This window comes from Myotis yumanensis, unplaced genomic scaffold, assembly GCF_028538775.1.
Source record: "Myotis yumanensis isolate MYYU_CA2020_CCGP unplaced genomic scaffold, mMyoYum1.0.hap1 SCAF_5, whole genome shotgun sequence".
Classification (NCBI taxonomy): Eukaryota; Metazoa; Chordata; class Mammalia; order Chiroptera; family Vespertilionidae; genus Myotis; species Myotis yumanensis.
In genome coordinates this window covers 60,137,961-60,161,831 of record NW_027223756.1, presented here as the reverse complement: position 1 = coordinate 60,161,831, position 23,871 = coordinate 60,137,961, and the positions used below count along the sequence as shown (strand labels likewise).

Below are 23,871 nucleotides of genomic sequence, written 5' to 3'. Positions count from 1 at the left end.
TTCGTGTCAGTAGGTAACTTTTGGTGTTTAATTTATCCTTCTTCCTACATATGTGTTCTCTCTCTCCTCTCTCTCTCTTCCTCCCCTCCCTCTCTACTGGAAACCATACTAATAAAATGAAGTATTTCTGGGAATAAATCTAGAAATTGAGACCTGTTGATATGAATGCTAAATATACAATTGCTGCTTTGGAATAGGAACTTCTCACCTGACAACAAACTTTCCCTCGTATCTCCTGTGCCAAGGGCTAGATCTCTAAATGTGGATTTGCTCTGACTGTGAGCAGCCTCCCCAGCAAACACTCCATTTCTCTGGTTAGACCTTCCTAATGTCCACAGGTTGCCTATTTGACACATACACCATCTTATTCCTCCTTTTTTGACTGAATTTCCTTTAACATTCAGCACTTGACTCATTAGAGTAGAGATTTCTCATTAGAAGGTTCCTCTATCTACACCCCTTCCAAGGATTTTAAACTTTTGAATCCTAAGACTGCCCTGACAACCATAATAAAAGAGATTCATAGAGAAACAGGGAACATTCTAATTTAAGTGAACCTTCTAGCCATGAGTTAATTACAGATTAACTTGAAGCTGTCCAGCATGATTTTTGGAGGTTCTATGATTCAAAGCAATTTTATGAGTTTTAAGGCTGAATTCTAGATGGGTTATATCCAAAGGAATTTGCCTTGAAGTATTATTTGTCATAAAATTTCAAAATAAAAAATAGTATTAGCCAAATGGAAAACAGTTACGTGATTTTTATAAGCATACATATTAAATCAAGAATAAGTAGATCTGGGTGTTATGCACTTCAGATTATGCATACTTATAATTTTTGAAGGGGACAAATTAAAGTAGAATCATTTCAATCAGTAGGCATTTTTACTTACGTCTTTACTTAAGTAAAGACATTTAGTAAGAAGACATTTTAAAAGTTTATGTATAATAAAAACTATTATTCTATTGATTGCTGAGTATTTACATGAACTGTATGTTCATCACTAAATTGGAGGTTTTCAGTTTAAAATATTCAATCCATTATTTAAAATAGGGATAAGTTTTTTAATTACAATAGCAAGTTGAACAATTCCATACTTATCTCCTTTCATAAAATGATTTAAATAGGAATTTCTGAAATCAGCACTAACTAAACCTTCTCTAGTCACAAAAACTCAGACCATTGCCTCAGAGTTTCCAAGGCTGAACTTTAAGAAGCAGGACCAGAGATGAGTAAGCTTCCGTTTTCTGAGCTGAAAGACCCTTGTACTTGTACCCTTGCGCTCTTCAATGCTGCTGACACGGAAGCCAGAACAACTTGGATTGTCTCTGAAGAGCAGGCAACAGCTTTCCTAGTGAATATCCTTCTACTGCAGTGAAGCAAACAGTCCTAAATTCCATCCAACTGGAGTGACAGATAAGACATATTCTGGATATTTTTAAATTTTAAAAAGAGATGCATATGTATGTGTGTATGTGTTTGTACTTTTTAACTCATTTTTAATCCTCCAATTCTGGGTCCTTTGCCTTGGTTAACTGACACCTGCAGTTATGTAGTGGATCAGTACATATGATTCTGAAAATTGCACATTTCTTAAGGAAAGCACAGAATAAAAATCTGCTCTGCTACAAAAGCAACAATATTTGTTTATATTATGCCTCACATTTTTTCTGTATTTCATTTATGAGATATCATTGACAAAAATGTTGTGTTTCATGTTTTAGAACAAGTATGTCAAATATATTTATAATGATTCCTAAGTTATTTCTATGAGGATATTTCTTTAATGGAGTTACAATCATCCATTAAAGGGGGTAAGTAGCTATAATAAAGATGAAGAAAATGGGGCATAATGAACGTTGTTGTCCATTAATTTTGTATCATGTAAGTGAAGAGAACCTATAATAATAAAAGTGTAATATGCTAATTAGACATGATGACCTTCCAGATGAAGCCTGGGCTGCTAGGGAAGCCCGGATCCTGGGTGCCAGAGGGAAGCTGGTGCCAGCAACCGGGGGAAGGAAGGCCTACTCTTACATGAATTTCATGCATTGGGCCTCTAGTTATACAATAACTCTAAATAGAAAGTCTATTATAATTTTCAATTTCATTTGACAAATATTTATTGAGTGCCCAATATGGACATTCACTAGCATAGTTAATGATCTATTTGACCAATTTGCTGAATCTAAAATTAAATATATGCTTCTTAAATGATTCTCCTCTAAACTTTTTATCTAAAGCTTAATGACTTAAATGTCTGAAATAGAACATAACTATCTCAATATTGAGCTAACATCAATCTCAAGATTATTTTGCATATATTTTTAATAATATAAATCTCAATTATTTCACAGAAAAAAAGGAAATAAATCATTAAAGGATGAATTTCTGGGGAAAGTAGGGGAAGGGGCAGTTCTACTGTGTAACTATGTCTAATCCAAATCCCTGAAGACATTGCCACACATTTAGGCAACCTATTCTGTTGCTTTCCCTCTGAGCATCTTCTGATGCCAACTGTGACATATATGAAGGCTAAAATGATTATCAGACTCTTAAGATAATCCTTTAAGTAGGAAGATCCCCATCTACCAATGTCTCCTACTCAATCTGATCTCTGGAAGAGCAACCTGTTAATAGCATGGCTGGATGTACTTCTTATGTATTCTGGTCATATAGGCAGCTGAACTACTTACTATCAGAAAACTCTCTTATTAGATCTTCCAACATACATGGAAAGCTAAAAATATTTCCATACTTTCCCCTGTTCACATATGTAGCTTAATAATTCAGACTAACTCCATGTCTTTCAGACTGGAAAAAGAAACTAATATTAAGATGCCAAATCAATATAGTATTCTAAAGTTTAAAATTTAGCCAATGGCCCTAGCTGGTTTGGCTCAGTGGGATAGAGCCTTGGCCTGCAGACTGAAGGGTTCCAGGTTTGATTCCCATCAAGGGCACATGCCTGGGTTGTAGGCTCAATCTCCAGTAGGGGGTATGCAGGAGGCAGCCGATCAATGATTCTCTCTCATCATTGATGTTTCTATCTCTCTTTCCCTCTCCCTTCCTCTCTGAAATCAATAAAAATCTATTTAAAAAAAACAAAAAATAATGAAGTTTAGCCAATGGCTACAGGAAGCAATATCACTATATTTTACCTCTGAAATACTGGAATTATGGATTTTTTATTTGGTACCAAAGTGCGAATGGATGAGTAGTTATGGCTTTGTTCCATCTCACACAGGAGGAATTTCTTGTGACCATTGGCTTTTACTCATCTCTTGCCATCAACCTGTACTCATAGAGATTTGGGCATCTCCCCTGGGCCTTAATGGGCAACTGGGGAGAGAAATGGGGCAGATGGAGAATCTGAGCAGTCCAGGCTCATTAAGATTTACATTGCGAGCTAGAATATTGCTCATGTTGAAGAAGAAAAAAGAGACTAGAATGGAGATGAGGGGACCTAGAAGAGAGACTAGAAAGCTTGTTATGTATCTGGCTAGAATCCAAACAATATGTTCCTTCTTTTACCAGCAAGGTAGCATGTTTACATCTGTTTATAACTCAGGTATGCCCAGAAATTTTGAGTTTGAATTGATGACTCTGGTTCCTGTCTTAGGCAAGAAAACTAGTATTTGACAAAGACTATTTAAGGTATGCACTAGTTCTTGTCCTTTAGAGATCAGGTATCTAAAGATTGAGTTTGAAATCAGGTAGAACACACGAACACACACACACACACACACACACACACACACACACACACACACCAAATCACCAACAAACTATCATTCAGTATAATTTAATCATTAGCTTTTGACTTTCATTGAAAATCAATAGACAAATATTTTTATGAAGAATATTTTTGTATACTTTTGTGGATTCATTGTTCAGATATTATAATTTATTATCCTCAATTCTTGTTATATACATGTTAATAAATTTCTTTATAGTTTTAATGCCAGAACCATTGACATTCTTTTAATAACATGTATTTTCTTTCAATAACTTATGTATTTTATGTTGTTGATAATAAAAATCACATAGCAGTCCTTTTTATGTACTTGTCTTGCTTTTAGATTCTCAGAGCTAAATGTTATGCTCAATTATATAAACTAAATTCTCTTACATATTTGTTCCCTATTATATATAATTTTTATTATATATTTCTACTGTAAGTTCTTTGTTTGATACCTTTCTTAACAAAACAAACTGTAAATAAATGGAATGTACCTTTTTATTTAATCTGTACCTGAGGATATTTTTTCCACTGATCTCTACCGAAAGCGTGGGAGGGGGAGAGAGAGAGAGAAACATCAATGTGATAGAGACACAGGGACTGGTTCCCTCCTGCATGCACCCTTACTGGGCCAGGGATCAAACCCACAATCAAGGTACAAACCCGCAACCCTTTGGTGCATGGGCTGACATTCTAACCACTGGGACAAACCAGCCAGGTCTGGAATATACTTTTTTATGTGTTAGTAAAAGCTTGTTGGTTTTGTGTGTGTGTGTTTGCGTCATTTTGTTTAGGTTTGTTTTAAGAAAAAGAATGAAGTATACAAGTGATAAGTGAGTTGCAACAGTACTAACAGGTTGCAATATAAAGCTCAGTAATACTTTGGAAAAAAATAGGTTATGAGATGATGCCTACCTCATTTATCAATGTTCCCATTTAAAAAAGTGCCCAGATCATAACAGAATAAAAAGAGTAATTCTAAATCCATCAGTTACATATTTGTACAGAGTTTTGAGATCAAAACATTCTGCAGTAACTTCAACTTTTAGATTGCATTTTCAATCAAATCAGATAATAATAATGTATGAGCAGGGGAAAGTTTAGATTAGTTGACAGACTGGAATACATTGCAACTATAATTTCTTACTTGATCTTGTCAAACTGCCCTGTCCATTTTGATTCATTTCTCCTGTTTAGACACTAAATCAAACTGAACTATGCCAGTTACTAGGAAAGTATGACCCCTATGTAATTTCACCAAGGTTTATTATTTCATGGCAATACATCTGGAAGCTCATGCAAGAGTTCCAGGCACCTGGCTCACCCATTATATTCCAACACCATCAGAAGTGATGTATGTGTCTTAAGAATAAAACAAGGAACCTGGAGATTGATGTAAAAATATATTTGTTGCATCCCTTTAAAAAATTACAATTCGATTAGCTACACATAACACATTTCATTCTCAAGACACTTATCTATATCCTACTATAAACGGATGCCTGCACGGGGCATGCATACGAGAACACAAGCACTCTTGATGGCACATCTTACAGGATTAATTCAGCAATAAAGCTTGGTAATCAAGATGAAGACCAAAACTCAGCCTATGCCATGCCCACAAAATTTTTAATCAGCAGCTAATATGAAAATCTTCAACATCTTGGGCACCTAGCAAAATGAAGATACACCTTGCCATAGATAGTACATTTCAGTGAACGATATTAACCATGTACCTATGACATTCAAAATGTTTGTTGCATGCATTACTTAAAGATACTCTATTGACACCATCAGAGAAAGAGAGAGAGAGAGAGAGAGAGAGAGAGAGAGAGAGAGAGAGAGAGAAAATATTATACTTGCCGGACTATAAACGTATAAGAACTTACAAGCTAGAAGTGATGTCATCAAAATGGCCATATAAGTCATTCCATATAGGTCATTCCTGACTTCAGTAGTCTTACAAGAAGATCAATTAGTTCATAAGAAGACCAACTAACAACTATAAAAATACATCATTGTGAAAATCCCAGGATTGGGGGCTGAAGCATGTCCCTGGCCACAAAAACTGATAGAACTGAATTAAAAGGGTGACAAAGCAGATGCACTCTAACCATAATGCCCCTTCCCCAGGCCAGTACAGTGCCTCACCAAGAGGAATAACCTGGGCCTATGCCTTCTCCAATGAGGGGAAAAAAGCCCAAGATGGACATCAGCTTCCTCAGCACTGTGGGGCTTCCTAGAAGGCCTACTTGGGTCTCACCTCACAGGAATCACTGGGGAATCCTCTGGAACTTGACCACAGAAGATCAGCTAGGAATGAAGGAGGTGGGGCAGTGCATTCAGCAACAAGTACTCAGCCGCTGGCAGACTTCACTCCTCCTCAAAGCTTCTCCTGAGGGGCTATCCCAGCCACCTGCTCTGCCCATCTACTGAGCAGAGCAGATCATTTTGTCTGGCCAGGGAGCTCAGAGGGCTGTTCTGCCTGGTTAAGGTCCCCAGTCAACTGGGCTGTACTGGTCATGGAGACTGCTCTACAGACCCACCTGGGCAGGGAAGCAAATTCAAAACTCCACCAACTATTGAGTATGGCATCCAATCCCCCCAGACCAAAAAGCTTAGCCTGAGAACCTGGGCAGCCAAGTAGACCATTATACAACCAGGCTTGCAGCAGCACCTAAGAAAAGATTCCAGCCAGCAGCTCTGCAGATCTGCAGAGCCAACCCAGTGGTTCTGACTGGAGCTCTGGGGGGAGTTCTGCCTGAGTCAGTTTTCCAGCCAAAGAACCATCCTGTCCCCTGAGCCTACTATGGGCATGGGAGCAATTCCATCGCCCTGTCCAAATGCTGAATACAGCTTCCAGTCCCTTGCAATCAGGAAGACTGACCCGATAATCTGGGCAGCTGCAGAGCCCGCCCCACAGCTGTGCTTAGGCAGGGAATTAAGCCAGCAGCTCTGCCCAGCTGTTAAGAACAGCCTCTGGTCCCGAATGGCATATTGTACAGGAACAGAAAAAAAGCAATCCTAAAATTCATATGAAACCACAAAAGATCCCAAATAGTCAAAGCAACCCTGAGAAAGAACAAAGCTGGTGGCATCACACTTCCCGATTTCAAACTATTAAAAAGCAAGTGTAATTTTAAAAATATGGTACTGACATAAAAACAGGCATATAGACCAATGTAACAAAGCAAAGGCCCAGAAATAAACCCTTACATATATGGTCAACTAATATTTGACAAGGAAGCCAAGAATACTCAATGGGAAACAGACAGTCTTCAATAAATGTTGCTGGAAAAATTGAATATTCACATACAAAAGAATGAAACTGGACTCTTATTTTACACACTCACCAAAAGTAACCCGAAATGGATAAAAGGCTTAAATACAAGATCTGCCTCCAAAAATCTCCTAGAAGAAAACAAGATTCATGAAATATTGGCAATGACTTTACAAATATGATACCCAAAGCATAAGCAACAAACTCAAAAATAAATAGTACTATATCAAACTAGAAAGCTTCTTCATAGTTAAAGAAACCAACAACAAAATGAAAAGACAACTTATGAAATGGGAGAATAAATTTGCAAACCACATATCTGATAAGAGGTTAATATCCAAAATATATAAGAAATTCATACAATTCAATATAAAAAATAATGGGCAAAAGACCTGAATTGACATTTTTCCCAAAGAAGACATACAAATGGCCAACAGGTACATGGAAAGGTGCTCAATATGACAAAACATTAGAGAATGCAAATTAAAACCACACCTGGTAGAATGGCTATTATAAAAAAGACAATAGATCATAAGTGATGGAAAGATTGCGGAGAAAAGGGAGCCCTTGTGCACTGTTGGTGGAAATGCAAATTGGTATAGTCATTATATAAAATATAGAGGTGCCTGAAAACATTGAAAATGTTTAAATATCATAAATAATATATGGTAGGCATCATTCCATAATTCCCACATGGGAATTAATGGACTTAAAGGCTATATATTTATTTCTTATATAGATGTAGTAACACAATCTCAGTAAAAATTTAATAGCCTAGAGGAAAAATAGATAATATAAAACCAGTTGATTAATGAAATCTATCTTATTCTGCCAAAATATAACCTTAAGAAAAGAAAATCAATAACATACTGCAAATCCTTTTTTAAATTATAATTTTTCCAGTAATATAGTTTCTTGTGGTACTTTTAGACTTAAAAATTACTTTTAATAATAAGTGTTAACTGATATACTGTAGTATAAAATTATTCTATAAACAGCCCATTCTAGAATAACAATTTAATTTACATTGCTGAATAATGTAATTAAATTTTGTTCAGGTAGTGGTTATTATGGAAAACTGCCAGCAATAATAGAAACAGTAAGTGTGTGAGATAATAAACTCTTACAGCTCTCTAGGATCCCAATTTCAGAGGCTTAACGTTATCTTTCATCTGCATAAACATAAGTATTTCTGTCATTGCAAGCCTATAAGTTGTGTCCTAGTGCTGTAAATGTAAATGACACTTACAATCATATTTAATCCATACTCATACTATAATTACCATGAAACACATTACAAACTATTTTCAGGGGGAGGGGGAAAGTTCCATGTCTGTAATTGAAAATGTTTGCCCTCTGTAAAGAGTGGGTTCAGCACTCCAGTGGGAGGGTTGTGCTTTATAGCATAACAATAAATCCCATTTTTCTTATACCAAGTACCAATCAATAAGAAGTTTTATTCAGATTACTGAGCTTAAAATTAAGGCTTATCTTCCATACTCTGATGCATTATATGACTGATTAAACTCAATAGATTTTAAAGAATTTAATTTCAAAAGAAAATTAGGTAACCCAGATTAAATTATTATGGAGATTTATTTTTATTATTGCGCACTGGGAAACAATCAGGTTACTTGCATATAGATATTTAAAAGATAGTTATTTGAGAATTAACTTGTATCTGACATTAATTAAACTGAGACAGATATATATATCAGTGTGTGTGTGTGTGTGTGTGTGTGTGTGTGTATTTTAGTGCCCCGGTGCACAAATTCGTACACACTGAAAGGAAATTAATTAGAAGGTGGCCAGTGGGGTGGGACTGGGTGAGATGGGCCAGACACATCCTGGAGCCAATCTCCTGCAGTCCCTCCCCAGCTGGCCACATCTAGGGCAGTGCCACGGCTCGAAGGGTGTCTGCAGAGTGAGTGGGGTCCCTCCATCAGGTGGGGTCCCTCAGCCTGGCCTGCAGGGATTGGGCCGAAACTGGCTCTCCGAAATCCCCGAGGGGTCCCAAATTGTGAGAGGGTGGTTCTCGGGTGGCGCACCCCAGAATTGGGCTCCCTCCTCTCTGGTTCTGGGTGCATCACCCGAGAACTGCCACTGACAAGTCACCGCAGCTCGGCAGCTTCTGCTTTGAGCATCTGCCCCTTGGTGGTCAGTGAACAGCATACCTACCGCCCAGTCATCTGGTGGGCTGATTGCTTAGCCTTCCGACTGGTAGCAATGGTGCGCAATGACCACCAGGGGGCAGATGCTCCAACCGGTAGCTATGATGCCAGCCACCTTCCAATTACAGTGGGGCCTTGACTTAGGAGTTTAATTCATTCCGTGAAGGAGCTCGTAACTCAAATTACTCGTATGTCAAATCAAAAAGTGAACAAGTGAGACACGTGATGCTGGGCTGATGTTGTGGCGCTCACTGTGACTTTCGCTGCGCCAACTACCAGTGGGGTATCTGAAGCTGGCTCATAACCCGAATTTTAGCTCGCAACTCAAAGCAAAAAAATCGTCTGAGAGACAGCTCGTATCTCAAAAAACTCGTCAGTCGGGACACTCGTAAGTCAAGGCCACACTGTAATTTGCTTTCAGTGTGCATGAATCTGTGCACTGAGGCACTAGTTATTGAATAAGCATCATAACCCATTAATACACTGAGAAAAAAATTCACTAACTACCCTGTTAAATCTGTTCATAAAATTATCAAACTATTTCTTTTCTCATTAGGATGCACTAGAAATAAAATGATCTAACTGTATCCTAACTAGAATATTGGCTCTTAGTCTAGATCAGCCGTGGGCAAACTACGGCACGTGGGCTGGATCCGGCCCATTTGAAATGAATAAAACTAAAAAAAAAAAAAGACCTTACCCTTTTATGTAATGATGTTTACTTTGAATTTATATTAGTTCACACAAACACTCCATCCATGTTTTTGTTCCGGCCCTCCGGTCCAGTTTAAGAACCCATTGTAGCCCTCGAGTCAAAAAGTTTGCCCACCCCTGGTCTAGATGAAGATGTATCTCATAATTTTTTACGCATAGCAAAACATTTTACATATACGGACCAAATTCTCAGTTTGTGAAGAGATGTATACTTAATTCATTTATATCTGAATTAATCCACTACAATTTTGTATGAATAACTATATTATATATAACCAAATAAAAATGATAATTTAACACTTAAGAGAGGCAAACTAATGGATAAATGTAAAGTATTTCCTTTGACTTTTTCTATGCCCAGGTCAGCAAATATTTTTGGGAAAGACCATACAGTAAATATATGAGGCTTTGCAGATAACACAGTCTCTTTCATAATGACTCAACTTTGTTGTTTCAGCACCAAGCAACCACAGACATTATATAACCAATGTGTTCTAATAAAACCATTTGCAAAAACAGGCAGAGGGCTGAATCCGGCACCACATTTTCTCAATGGTATGTTTTCTTCTCTTTAATTGTGACTGGGGGGAGGGGGGGGGGAACATATCTCTTAAAAATAGACAATTTGAATAATTAATAATAATTTTGATAAATGTATATGTCACATGCTCAAGACTTCTGGCTTGCAGTAAGTTTTCGGCCTTTAATAAAAAAATTAAATTCAAAATAACATGAAAAACATCAGTAATAGCAGGCGCATGCAAAGTAGTTTATTCAGCATTATACAGGGAGAAAGTCATTTCCCCTTGCTTCCTGGTTCCATGTGGAGAATTTTTAATTAGAGGCCTCTGGTGTGTGCCTTCCTTCTCTCATCATTTATCTTCAGGGGGTCAGAGCAATTGGTGAGCTTGAGACAAGAAACTGCATACATATGCTTTAGTACCTTCTGGTTCTGATCTCCTCCTGGAACTGAGGAAGCACACTTCCTGTTCTCTCTGTCCTGCAATAAGTTTAGTAGGAAAAGTTTTCCCTGTCGGGGGGAGGTGTGCACCTGAGACTGGGTGAGAAGTCAGTGTTCCTGAGGAGAAAAGTTCTGGGAAGCCTACCAGGTCCACACATCTAAGCGAGGTCACCTAATGATCCAGCTTGCATCAGCAGTTACAACATTCGAATGTCCCTTATGGTGTATCAAATAGAAATCCATTTGGCTTCATGTAAGAAAAAGAGGAAAGAAAGACTGTGTTACGGGCTAAAGTGTGTCCTGCCGAAAGTCACATGTTGAAGTCCTAAGCCCTGGTACTCAGAATGTGACTGTATGTGGAGACAGGGCCTTTAAAATGGTGATTAAAGTAAAGTTAGGTCAATCCAATAGGATTGGTGTCCTTATAAAAGGAATTGACATGCATATTGGAAAAACAATGTGAAAATATAGAGAGAAGGTTCCTATCTACAAACCAGAGAGAGAGAGGCCTTAGAAGAAATCAACCCTGCCAGCACTTTAACATCAAACCTCTAGCCTCCAGAGCTGAGAGAAAATATGCTTCTGTTTTTTAAGCCACTGTCTGCGGTCTTTTGTGGTTCTGCTCTAGCAAACAGAGTAGCTTAAGCAAGATAGATGTTTCTTCACTCAGGAAAGACAAACAAACAACAACAACAACAATCAACCTTAGTCTAAACTGGCAGCCAGTGTTGTGAAGTCCTCAGGATTACAGAATCTTTCCATGTTTCAGACACTGCCATTACCTCTCCATTCCAGCCAGGAGGAAGGAAATATGGGAAAGAAACCTGGGCTTCCTTTTCATAAAAACATTTCTGCTTACAAGCCACTGGCAGAACTCAAATACACTGCCACACCTAGTTGCCCAGAGGCAGACTGGACAATGCAGTCAGCATTTTAGGAAGTCATGTGCCCAGCTAAAAACTCGGGGTTCTCTTACTTAAGAAGAGGAGGGGAATTATTAACAAAAACCTGTCTCTCATTTGGATCCAAACCAACAAAAGAAGAAAGAAATGTTATATGATTATTTCCAAAAGAGCCAGCAACTTTTTAAAATATATTTTTATTGATTTTAGGAGAAAGAGAGAAAAACATCAATGATGAGAGAGAATCATTGGTTGGCTGCCTCCTGCACACCCCCTACAAGAGATGGAGCCCAGAACCCAGGCACTTGCTCTGACTGGGAATCAAACTGTCACCTCCTGGTTCATGGGTCAGTGCTCAACCACTGAGCCACACTGGCTGGGCAGCAACTTTTAAATGCAGATTTATTCAGGGGACTATAGGTATCACTAGAGAATGGGGCAGGAACTGACATGTGGGATTGCCTTCACAGACAGATATAAGTGGAAAAAGACATTTGCATACAAGAAATTATCCTGAAAATCCGTAAGAGCTGGCTTTTGAATTGAATTTTGAAATAGCTAATTTGATTGTTTTGACCATTTTTATGGTTATGAACATTTGTGAGCTACAACTCAATTATCTGATGATACATACTGGCCATTAAGACAGTTAACATTCATTCTTCTTGTCTGCCTTAGTGACAAGCAAAGGAAAAGCAAAGCATAACAAAACAAAGCAATCCTATGGCCTGTCAGTGTCAGAGTGGCACTTTCAAAGTTGTGTAGTGGCCCTAACTGTAGTCTAAAAATCCATGAAAACCAAAATGTAATGGTGCAGGAATATGAGAAAATTATTTAGGAAGTTACTATGGAGAACGAAATAAAGCATGTAAAGCCACTTTGACAAATATAAAGAACTATGTAAATTAAAAGATACATCATTTAATCCAAGTCACTTTTTAATTTAAAACAAGTCACAGAAAGGCCTTTACTTTATAAATGATCAATTATGAAATTTAAAAGGTTCTATTATGATTTCAATCAAATGCAAGATTTCTTTGTTGGACAGTCTGTTGATACACAGCAGGTGAAAAGATTTTTGAAACATTTAAAGATTAAGGCTTTGGGTATTTGTAATTACAAAATTATAAAAATGGAAGATCGTATTACTTTCTTTATTCTCCTTAACTAGTCAAAGTAGCATGCAGCTAAAATGATGAGAGAGAATCATTGGCCCTTTATTTTTTCAGTGTTTTGTGTGAAGAACACACATGCGTAATCATGTTCAACACTGGCTTTTGAACTTGATGTTCATTCAGTTCTCTATTTTTGATGATTAAAGGGTTCTTGATTAAATTGTGTGCCCCTAAGAGAGATTTGTTTCTGCTTTAATTTGTAATGAAACTAAACTATACTGGCTTTTACTCAGAATATAGCTTTCTATGGGCCCTTCTTTTCTGTCTAGAACCATTTTCCTTTATCAAGGAGATTTTCTCTTTCCCTTCAAACAAGTCTTGAAATCCCACTACCTGTGGAATCTTCCACTACTCCTGAAGAAGTGCTAAGAACTTCTCATCCTGATCCACATACCTGCGAGTCAAAGTTCAATATGTTTTTTATACAGAGGATGATAACAAGGATACATGGAGTGAGACCCTGTATTGCCCCCAATTGCAGTACACACATGAAACTGTCATAGCAAATTCTATTGAGTTCTGGACCCTGGTGCTCTGGTGTCTGCCCTGACATTTCTTACTGTCACTTAAGGTATCTATCACCACAGTCTAAGTGCACAAACCCAGCATAACTTGGGAATTAATAAATGTTAATTGATTAGACTTTCACCTTGCATTTCCCTCGATTATATGTTTATCAGCAGGTGATGGCAGGCTATTAAAGCAGACAAGAGGATGAGTAATATCAGGAACTAGAAGCACAGTGACCTACTTTCTTTTGTTTGTCCTTTGTGCACTCATAGAAATAACTAATCTTTTTAACAGTTATTATTCAAGTTTTACATAATTTAACTACTGTGGAAGAATTTTTATTCTCTTTCCATTTAGGAAAGAATAGATACTAAAACTTATGAGAAAGTCCATTGAATAGTGACTTGTTACAGCCTCCTGAAACATCTAAGGCAGTGGTTCTCAACCTTCCTAATGCCGCGACCTTTTAATAAAGTTCCTCATGTTGTGGTGACCCCCAACTATAAAATTATTTTCGTTGCTACTTCATAACTGTAATTTTGCTACTGTTATGAATCCTAATGTAAATATCTGATATGCAGGATGTATTTTCATTGTTACAAATTGAACATAATTAAAGCATAGTGATTAATCACAAAAACAATATGTAATTATATATGTGTTTTCTGATGGTCTTAGGCGACCCCTGTGAAAGGGTCATTTGACCCCCAAAGGGGTCGCGACCCACAGGTTGAGAACCACTGATCTAAAAGTCTTCCTAACTATGGAGTAATTTTGCTTTGTTTTAAAAACATTCTGATGAAATCCTTAGTAAAATACCACTTTATGAAAGTGACAATCACTTGTCCACAATAAATATGATCATGATAAACCTTTGAAAAATATACTTTTCCAATATTATTCCACCCAACTATAAACTAAGGAGTTTAAAGCTCTCAGTGAAGAAAATATTTGACTTTTACAAATGTTTTCAGAAAGCAATGTATGTGAAAGAAGAATAATACCCATAAATAGTTGTAAAACTTTAATCGTCTTCCTACAGACTATTAAATATATATGTGCAATAAAACTGTCAATTATATGTAATACTCTTTGTAATACTTTAAGCAATAAAACAAAATTTAAAAAAAGAAAGAAAAAACCTGTCAATTATAAAAGGAGATATTCATAAAATGCAATTATTATGGTATGAAATTTTAAAAAGTGGGTCTGTTTTTCCAATATTAGAAAAAATAGGAAGTAAAAAGAACTGAGTATTCGATGTTTTATGACTTAAAATTATCAGCTCAAAAGAGATAACTGCCTTCAATCCAAGAGAAATGTGTAGAGATTCTAAGAAGGAGAACCATCATAAACTGTGGTGTTCATAAGCATTTTGACCATTACTAGAACCCTCTCATGATGACTCAGAATTGTAAAAAATCGAAGTAAGACAATGTAAAGCAGTTGCACTTTTTTCTCAGAATATTACAGCTGTGTTTTATGAATATATATATATGAATATATATATAAATATATCATTATTTATATAATGATAAAGGAAAAATCAATTTGTGATTTAGTAGAACTGTTTAATTCTCAGGAAACCCAGAATTAAATTTTTGGAGGAAAAGTGATCATTGTTTCTTTTATTTCTTTGAATTAGTCAATATACTTGAAGTTGAAGAAAAATACTCAGGAATCTTGATCACTTGGAAAGGACTTCATACCTCACATACTATAAAGAAAGAACACAACAAGAACAAAACTGGGTTTTTCATTTTAGAGCACTTTCTGTACTAAACAAAAATCCCATTTCCTTCTGCTATTGTATAGCCAGTCACATGGGACCACTTAGTTCACCAAAACACATCAGCACTCAGGCTTCCAGTAACCTACAGAAAAGCTGTTGAACAAATTTAATTTCTCCATCTGTTACTCACACACAGCTATACTAATTTGCAATTCTGCGAACAACTGACGACTTGGGTGTTGAATTAGTGGTGTTTGGTTTTACATCATTTGAATTTCAAATATGCCTAATGTATTTTCATAACTACATTAACCAAATATTTCAGCTAATAAAGCAAGTTCATGAAAAGTAATTAACTCACCCTTTAATGCCACATGACACATATCAGTAGATATTCCTCATTGAGCAAACAACTCCTTTGTTTCCATTTTATTACTGTGGAGTTGTTTCTTTCAATAGTATATGACAAATGCATTTTCTTTCAACAACTTTTTGGGGGGCCTATTTTAGAGAAAAAATTACTAACAAGTAAAGTCAAATTTAGCCCAACTGAGTAAGAAAATTTATCCCAAGAAAAGCTGTAGAGATAGAGAAAACTCAAAAATCAAGGAATTATTTAAATAAACAAATGTCAGGTATGTGTAGCTCTTACAGGTCCAGAAGAAAGCTGAGAAAAGGTGTTAAAATATATATTTGAAGAGCACCCTAATGGTGACCCAGGGTTTCTTAACCTTACAAGATGATTATACTTATTACAATCCCTTGGAAATAAATTTTGGAAAATCAACTAAATTCACTTCTAATTGCTTTTTCTTGAAATGACAAATTATTTCCCTTCAAATTAACAAATGTGTATCTATTCTTCCTTTATACGTGTACCACTATGGAATCAATTTTCAAAATGAATCATTTAAAAAACATTCTAAAGATAGAGATAATCAACTCCCTTTTCAGCTCCCTATGGGTGTTAATTTCACTCTACATGCTTTTAGCATTCTGCATGTTTAGAGCAAGTTAAAAAATATACTTTGCTTCCAACAATTAAAAGTTCTGTATGGAAAATGTTCAGTAGATTTTTGATATTTCTTATTGAAAACTACTTTTTATCTATACAAGCTGAACATTCCAGTTTTTATTATAAATGTTACTTTTTGTATTCAACACAAAGGTAAGATGCTTAAAATATTAAAGAAGTCAAGTGAGATATACCCAGAATTTTGTTCAAAGGAAATAATTATCTATAGAAATCTACATCTGTTACCAGTTCAAAGAAGCTCAGAGACTGAACTTTAGGAGACAGCTAACAATTTTCCTATGAAAATAGAAAATAAATACTTTAGGACATAACAAGATGTACAAGATTGAAGTTTAAGTGTGATTGACCTTTACTAGCCTGAATCTCTCAGAGTAACTACTCATTTGGAGGGAGTAGTTTAATCATACTTGCTTGCTAATTAACATGTAAACACCTCCTACCCCAAAGAAATACTTTAGTTTCAAAGTCTGAGGTATTTTTTTTTTAGTTTCCTTAGAATTCAGTATGCAAATAATAAGCAAGTCATATAAAATATACTCCATAAATTTTTAGAGATATACATAAAGCAGAAAAAAATTTCATTGTACCCTTGACTCTATTTAATATATTAGTATTAATTATGTAATTACCATAGAAGTCAAGGTGCAGAACACCCAGTTAACATCTCCCACAAAGTGTGCACAGTAACTTTATACACAAAGTTAAAACGAGTAACATAGAAATTATCTTCAAGAAGAAAGATAGAAGAACTTCCAGAAAAGTACCCTGGAGTTAATATGTATCTATTTTTTAAGGATTCTAAGAAAAAATATCAGATCAAGCCAAATTTTCAGATTAGCATTTCATTTGAATATAGAATGTGCAAGCAAAGACTCATGAGTAAAGTGCTTTTGTACCAAGATTTAATTTTTTTTCCTCAGCCAAATGAAATATGAGGAAGGAAAAGTAGTACATTTTCTTTTTCTTATGTGTTGTCTGAGTTCTCTAAGAACATATATTTAAGAACTTCTCAATTAAGCATTTGATATTTGAATGGCTTATGTATGGTTTGCTCATTCTAGAAAAGTGTCAATTAGATGTTCAAGCTCTTCAATAATCTCTTACGTAATTCTTTTATGTAATTCTCTACAATAGAGAAAATTGAAGAAAATTTCCTTTATCAACTTCATCCATTCATTCTTATTTCATTACTGAGTACATATTTTTTGGTTCCATGAATATTTACTGTCATGTACATGCCAATCATTTTGCTGGTCCAAGGGATTAAAAATAAAGACACCAACACAGTGCCTTTGCCTCAAACTAACATCCCAATGGCTAGAACGAAACAGAAATATAAAAAAAGCAGTATGGCCAGTGCTGGTGGAAAGATAATGGTAAATGAATGGGGAAGAGGGATCCTCAAAAGCATTTATGTGATGTGGTCTTTATGGTTCTTATAATTGTGGGGTAGTAGGTATTATGACATGTTTTATAGATGAAGAAACCAGGACAGAGAATTTAATTGTCTTAAGAGTAATCTAAATTGAATTCTCATAGCTTCAGAAAGGTCAGTTTTATTTTATTTTTTTACTGGTAATTCTGGATACAAATGACATTTCAAATGTTTGCAGCAGCCTTTGAACAAAAATATGAAATCCTGATTTAATTTATATATTAATAGTATAAAGACCAGCTATGAAATATATGTGTATATATTAAGGAAGAAAATCAAAAATAATTGCACATGCAGGGAGTGTTAAAATCTACTCTAAGCACTTTAATTTCCTTTCCTGGATTTTTAATTTTCAATGTAATACAATTTAAGAGCATAATTGCCTTAATGTAACTTTTGAAAATCAGTGTTCTGATATTTTCAATACAATAAGAATTGTACTCGAAATACCAGTGGGACAAAAGAAAAAATAAGAGAGCTATACATACTTCAAATTAAGTAATTTTGTAACCTTTAAATAGAGAGAGCACAGGATATATGATCCAAATTAGAACACTCTCAAGGCTTTAATAGAAATGATCCTGGCATATCAGACATAAACTGGGATTATTCTGAGCAAGATAGGATGTATGGTCAGTGGGTATTATGTGTTGAATTGTCTCTCTCAACATGCATATGTTGAAGAGTTAACCCTCCGTAGTTCAATATGTGACTGTGTTTGGAGATAGAATCTTTAAAGAGGAAATTAATTTACATGTGGTCATTATAGCGGGCCCTAACTCAGTATGACTAATGTCCTGATAAAGAAAAGGAAATCAGGACACAGATAACATAGACAAAAAAGGACAACTATGTGAGGGCACAGTGGCAAGGTGGCTGTCTACAAACGGAGATGAGAGGTCACAGGAGAAACCAAATCTGCCAACAACTTGATCTCAAACATCTAGCCTCCAGAATTAAGAGAAAATACAATTCTGCTGTGTAAGCCACTCAGTCTATGTAATTTATTATGGCAACCCTGGCCAACTAATATAACGAATCTGCCAGGTACCTCATTGCTTTCTTGACATCCCAAAAGCTATAAAATAGTTGCTCTCAAACTTTGGAGGACAAAACAATCACTGGGAATGTAATTAAAATGCAGATTTTTGGGCTACACTTCGGATCATCTGAATCAGAACATCTGATTATTGCAGAATTATCTGAAGTTAGGGCCTGGGATTCTGATGATTAATTTCAGAAATCCTAGAGCCATCTACGCAAAGAAACACTCACCTTCAACAGGAAGTTTTTCTTATAATTCTGAAAAGAACAATCCAAATATTTTTTAACAGAGCTTAACTATTTTCTCTACTCAAACTTGAGTTATAATTATATTTCTTCTAAACCTAGCTATACTGATTTTTCCAGGTTTAATGATATAACTGAGTTATAACATTGTGTACGCATAAAGTATACGATGTATTGATTTGATAGCCATATATGGCAAAACGATTACCACCGTAGTGAAACCTAACACCTCCATTGGGTCACATAAAGCTATATTGATCTTGATACTTCAAATTATGGTTTAAAAGTTATAAAACTAGTCTACTGTGTGTAATTCTCAGTACACCAGTTCCTCACTATATATATTCAAACAAGTTACTTAAACCCTCTGAATCTTTCATCTATTACAGCGGTTCTCAACCTGTGGGTCGCAACCCCTTTGGGGGGTCAAACGACCCTTTCACAGGTGTCGCCTAAGACCATGGGAAAATACATATATAATTACATATTGTCTTTGTGATTCATCTCTATGCTTTAATTATGTTCAGTTTGTAACAATGAAATTGGGGGTCACCACAACATGAGGAACTGTATTAAAGGGCCATGGCATTAGGAAGGTTGAGAACCACTGATCTATTAAATGAGGATAGTAATAATGCCTGTCTCAACAATAATTTAGCTTTATTAAAGGTAAGCAAATTAGTATAAGCAAAGGATTTTAACCAGTACCTGTACAGAGAAAAAAAATCAGTAAATATCATTATCTGTGGTTATATGTGTATTAAAATTATCAAACATACTTATCCTTTGCTGCTGCATAATTTTAATGTTGAAATAATCAGATTGATTTAACAATTGTTTTTTGAAAAGCTCTCCCAGTTCAACTTTGTCAACCGGATCTATGTTTCTCTTCCTCAGAACACTGCTCAAAATTCATGGCATTTCTCGCCCCTTCTACTGCTACTCAGATTTATGTTGGTATCTCAATAGTAACACATGTAAGTATATTTGGGCAAATGGCATGATGGCATCATAGATTACAAGATCAAAGAGTTTGGGAGCTGTAATAAATGGGAGGAAGAGTCATCTACTCTTCAGGATAAGTGATTTGCCCAAGGTCACATGCAATGTTCACAGAGTCAGGACTCGATCCCAGGTGTCCTGATTTATAATACACTGCTCTTTATTCTTAGAACATCATATAAATTATTGTTCAAATAGGATACTTGGTAGAGTGAAAGAGAATACTCTGAAAAACACATTGGAAAAACAGTAAAACATTAGGACATTCTGAGGACAATCAAGATTATTGCAACTGACTCGATGTTTCCCCCCAAAATTCATATGTTGACATTCTAACACCTAATGTGATGGTATTAGGAAATTTTAGACTTGCCAAGCCTCCACATGAAGCAATTGCATGAAGCAGTTCCTTAAAATGAATCTCTTTCTGTATATGTACACACCCTATTGGTTCTGTTTCTCTGGAGAACCCTCATTAGTATATCTGGCTAATGTGAGTACCTCGGGAACTCCAGGAGGGGCACGAGGAACTGGGTCTTAGATCTCTGTGGAAGCTAATGATGGCACTTCAGCTCGGAGGACAGGCACTGTAACTGGGGCTGAGACCTCTGGGGAGCAGATGTCTCATTATATTGGTTCCCCACCTACACCTGGTATCTCTGAGAGACACATCAAGGCGGGTTCTGGAAATAACTAAACCAGCTTAAGATGTAAACCGACTGCTGTTGAGTGAGTGAAACACCATCTGCTAGGACGATACTGACAAGAACAAGGTTCTTCTTCCTGTCTTTCCATCTCCCTTCAGTGTCACCCAGAACCAGCTGACGAAGAGGATTTCGGAATCTCAGGCTCAGCATCTCCAAGCAGAGTACATAGGAGTGGGTTTGGAGCACAATCCATTGTCAGTCAAAAAGTACTAGTTTTATGCTTCCATGGAACTACTTGCAAATACATTTCACATAAACACAATAACAACGTTCACCTTCTTAAAAAGGGAGGTACAAAATCCAAACCATCATCTATCCATCTCTATGACAGTAGATTATGCCTCCCTAGTGATGCTCATTACTCCTCTGTCCCACCTGAATATTCTATCAACTGAAGACTAAATTCTGAAGTAAACCACTGTTACCATGCCTTAAATAAAATGATCATGAAAATGAGGGGATAAAATATAGTGAATATATATACATACATACATATATATTCACATACCCAAATATATAATAAAATATGCATATTGATGGAGCTCTCATTTTGTAACTTCTCACAAAACTGTAACTGGTTTTTGTAACGTTTTTATTCTACTATCAATTCCATATGCCTTTTGTCATTGGCAGCATGTGGGGTAACCTCAATTTTCATTCCAAAATAGAAATCTGAATCCTCAGTGGTCTTATATATAAAGATTGTTGGGGTTGCTATAATTTTCCTAACTTTTGCCATTGGATTTGGAGATACCACAGATAATCTTCTGGGTTCACTGACATATTTCTCCAGCTCTCATCAGAAGTTATCCAGTTTCTCCTTTGTAATCAACAGCAGCCATGCCAGCCAGTGCAATAACTTGCTTGTTGGTCAATGGCACGAGAAGTACAAAATAAGCAGGTGGCGGTCTGAAATTCTAATTCAATGAACCCACTGTTGTGTCCCTGATGAACGCACTTTTCCTTTGGGAAGTAAGAAATTCAAATCTGTAGCATCTAAGTTTTGGAAAGGAATGCAAAAATTCTACAAGTGGGTTACTAAGTGAGATGCCACTCCATCTTTCATCCCTGGATCCCCACACCCATACATTCTAGATATAAAAGAAAATGATATATTGGTCACTGATTCAAAACATATTCTCCATCCTTTAAAATAAAATCTCACATATCCTTTTTAAGGGTATGATCTCTAAACTGCCCTGTAATTTGGTTTTCAATAGACCATTCCACCGTTCTATGAGGTCACCTGCTTTACATTGGTGGAGTGCATGAATAAGAAGAGATAATCCCATGAGTCCACTGGTATACTTGTTTTGGTATACAATAAGCAGCTTAGGCAATGTCCTAAGAATAAACTAAAGGTAAATAAACCATAGATGCTGGTTCTATTGAAAGCATTTTGGTCAGAGAAGGCTATATATACCCAGTATGCAATTCTATTCCAGTGAAGGCACATGACTGCCTCCTCCCTATGGGAAGGTGTCCGATGTAATCACTCAGCAACGAGGTGTCTGGCTGGTCCCCCTTGAGAAAGGTGCCATGCTGGAGCTTCTATTCATTTCTGCTGTTGAGTTAGGCATTCAGCAGTGGTGATAGATACAAACACTGTGAGCTTTAAGAGCGAAAAGGAAGGCAAATGCAAACTTAGAGATGGCTGTCAAGAAAGCTTTGTGAAGGAGTTGGAATTGAGCTGGCCATAAATGGAGCTGATAAAGGGAGGAAAAGGGCATTCCAAGAAATCATGAGAGTGTAAGATTGTAAGAAATTGTAAAGACAGGAATCAATCTAGCAGATAGAGCACCAGTTAGGAAACATAGCTATCTACACTAATAAAAGAGAAACATGGTAATTGGCGTACGACCGCTACCCTTCCCATTGGCTAATCAGCGTATCCTTATGCAAATTAACTGTCAGCCAAGATGGCGGCCGGCAGCCATGCACTGAAGCTGCTCGCTTCCTCCAGGAACTGCAGACTCCAACGTTCCCCGCCTCACTTGCCGGACTCTCAACTGCAACTCTAAGCAACTATTACTATGTTGCAAATAAGAAGCTAAACAAAACAGCTTTCAGTCAGCCCGGGACCGCAACATTGTATCCATGTTTTCAGCAGCGAGGCCTCAGAGCTAAAGCTGGCCCAGAATAAAAAAAAAAAAAAAAAGAAAACAAGGAGCGGTTGGGAGCTTTTAGTCAACTGCCAGTGGGAAAACAGCCCTCAGCCACTCAGCCAGCCTGGCCAGGCACCCCAGTGGGGACCCCCACCCTGATCCAGGACACCCTTCAGGGCAAACCAGCCGGCCCCCACCCGTGCACCAGGCCTCTATTCTATATAGTAAAAGGGTAATATGCCTCCCGGCACCGGGATCAGCGGAGCAATGAGGCTCCCAGCACTGGGATCAGCGTGACAGGGGGCAGCGCCCAAACCCCCTGATCAGCCCTGCTCTGTGCCTGATGGGGGGGAGCTCCCCAATCCCCCGATTGCCCTGCGGCTCTGTGTGTGACAGGGTGCAGCGCACCAACCCCCTGATCGGCCCTGCTCTGCGGGTGATAGAGGGTGGCGCCCCAACCCTCCTCCACGGGCCTTGCTCTGTGTGTGACAGGGTAGAGCCATAACCTCCCCTTTGGCTCTACCCTGAGTGTGACAGGGTGCAGCACTCCAACCCTTGATCCACCCTGCTCTGTGTGTGACAGGGGCCGGTGCCCCAGCTCCCCTATCGGCCCTACTCTGTGAGTGATAGGGGGGAGCTCCTCAACCCCCTGATGGACCCTGCTCTGATTGACAGGGGGCAGCGCCCCAACCCCTTGATTGGCCCTGCTCTGTGAGTGACAGGGGGCAGCGCCCCAACCCCCTGATGGGCCCTGCTCTGTGTGTGACAGGGGGCAGCGCCCCAACCCCCCTGATGGACCCTGCTCTGTGAGTGACAGGGGGCAGCGCCCCAACCCCCTGATCGGCCCTGCTCTGTGCGTGACAGGGGGTGGCGCCGAAACCTCCCCATTGACCCTGCCTTGAGTATAACAGGGGGAGGTGCCCCAACCCCCCAATCAGTCTACCCTGAGTGTGACTGAGGGTGGCATTGCAACCTCCCGATCCGCCCTGCTCTGTGCATGATGGGGCAGCGCCCCAACTCCCCAATCGGCCCTGCTCTAAGCCTGACCAGGGGCTGCACTTAGGGATTGGCCTGCCCTCTGCCACCCGGGAGCAGGCCTAAGCCAGCAG

The 23,871-nt window shown here is 37.6% G+C and overlaps 1 protein-coding gene and 1 long non-coding RNA gene across 2 annotated transcripts in view; one reads left to right on the top strand and one right to left on the bottom strand.

Moving 5' to 3' along the window:
- The window catches only part of MARCHF1 (membrane associated ring-CH-type finger 1), a 367,501-nt gene that overhangs the window by 303,482 nt on the left and 40,148 nt on the right, over positions 1-23,871 (bottom strand). The gene's annotated exons all lie outside the window — the stretch shown is intronic.
- LOC139011761 (uncharacterized) lies at positions 10,400-20,911 on the top strand. The gene is made up of 3 exons (XR_011471623.1): positions 10,400-10,462; positions 19,846-19,925; positions 20,756-20,911. It is a non-coding gene; the product is annotated as an uncharacterized lncRNA (long non-coding RNA).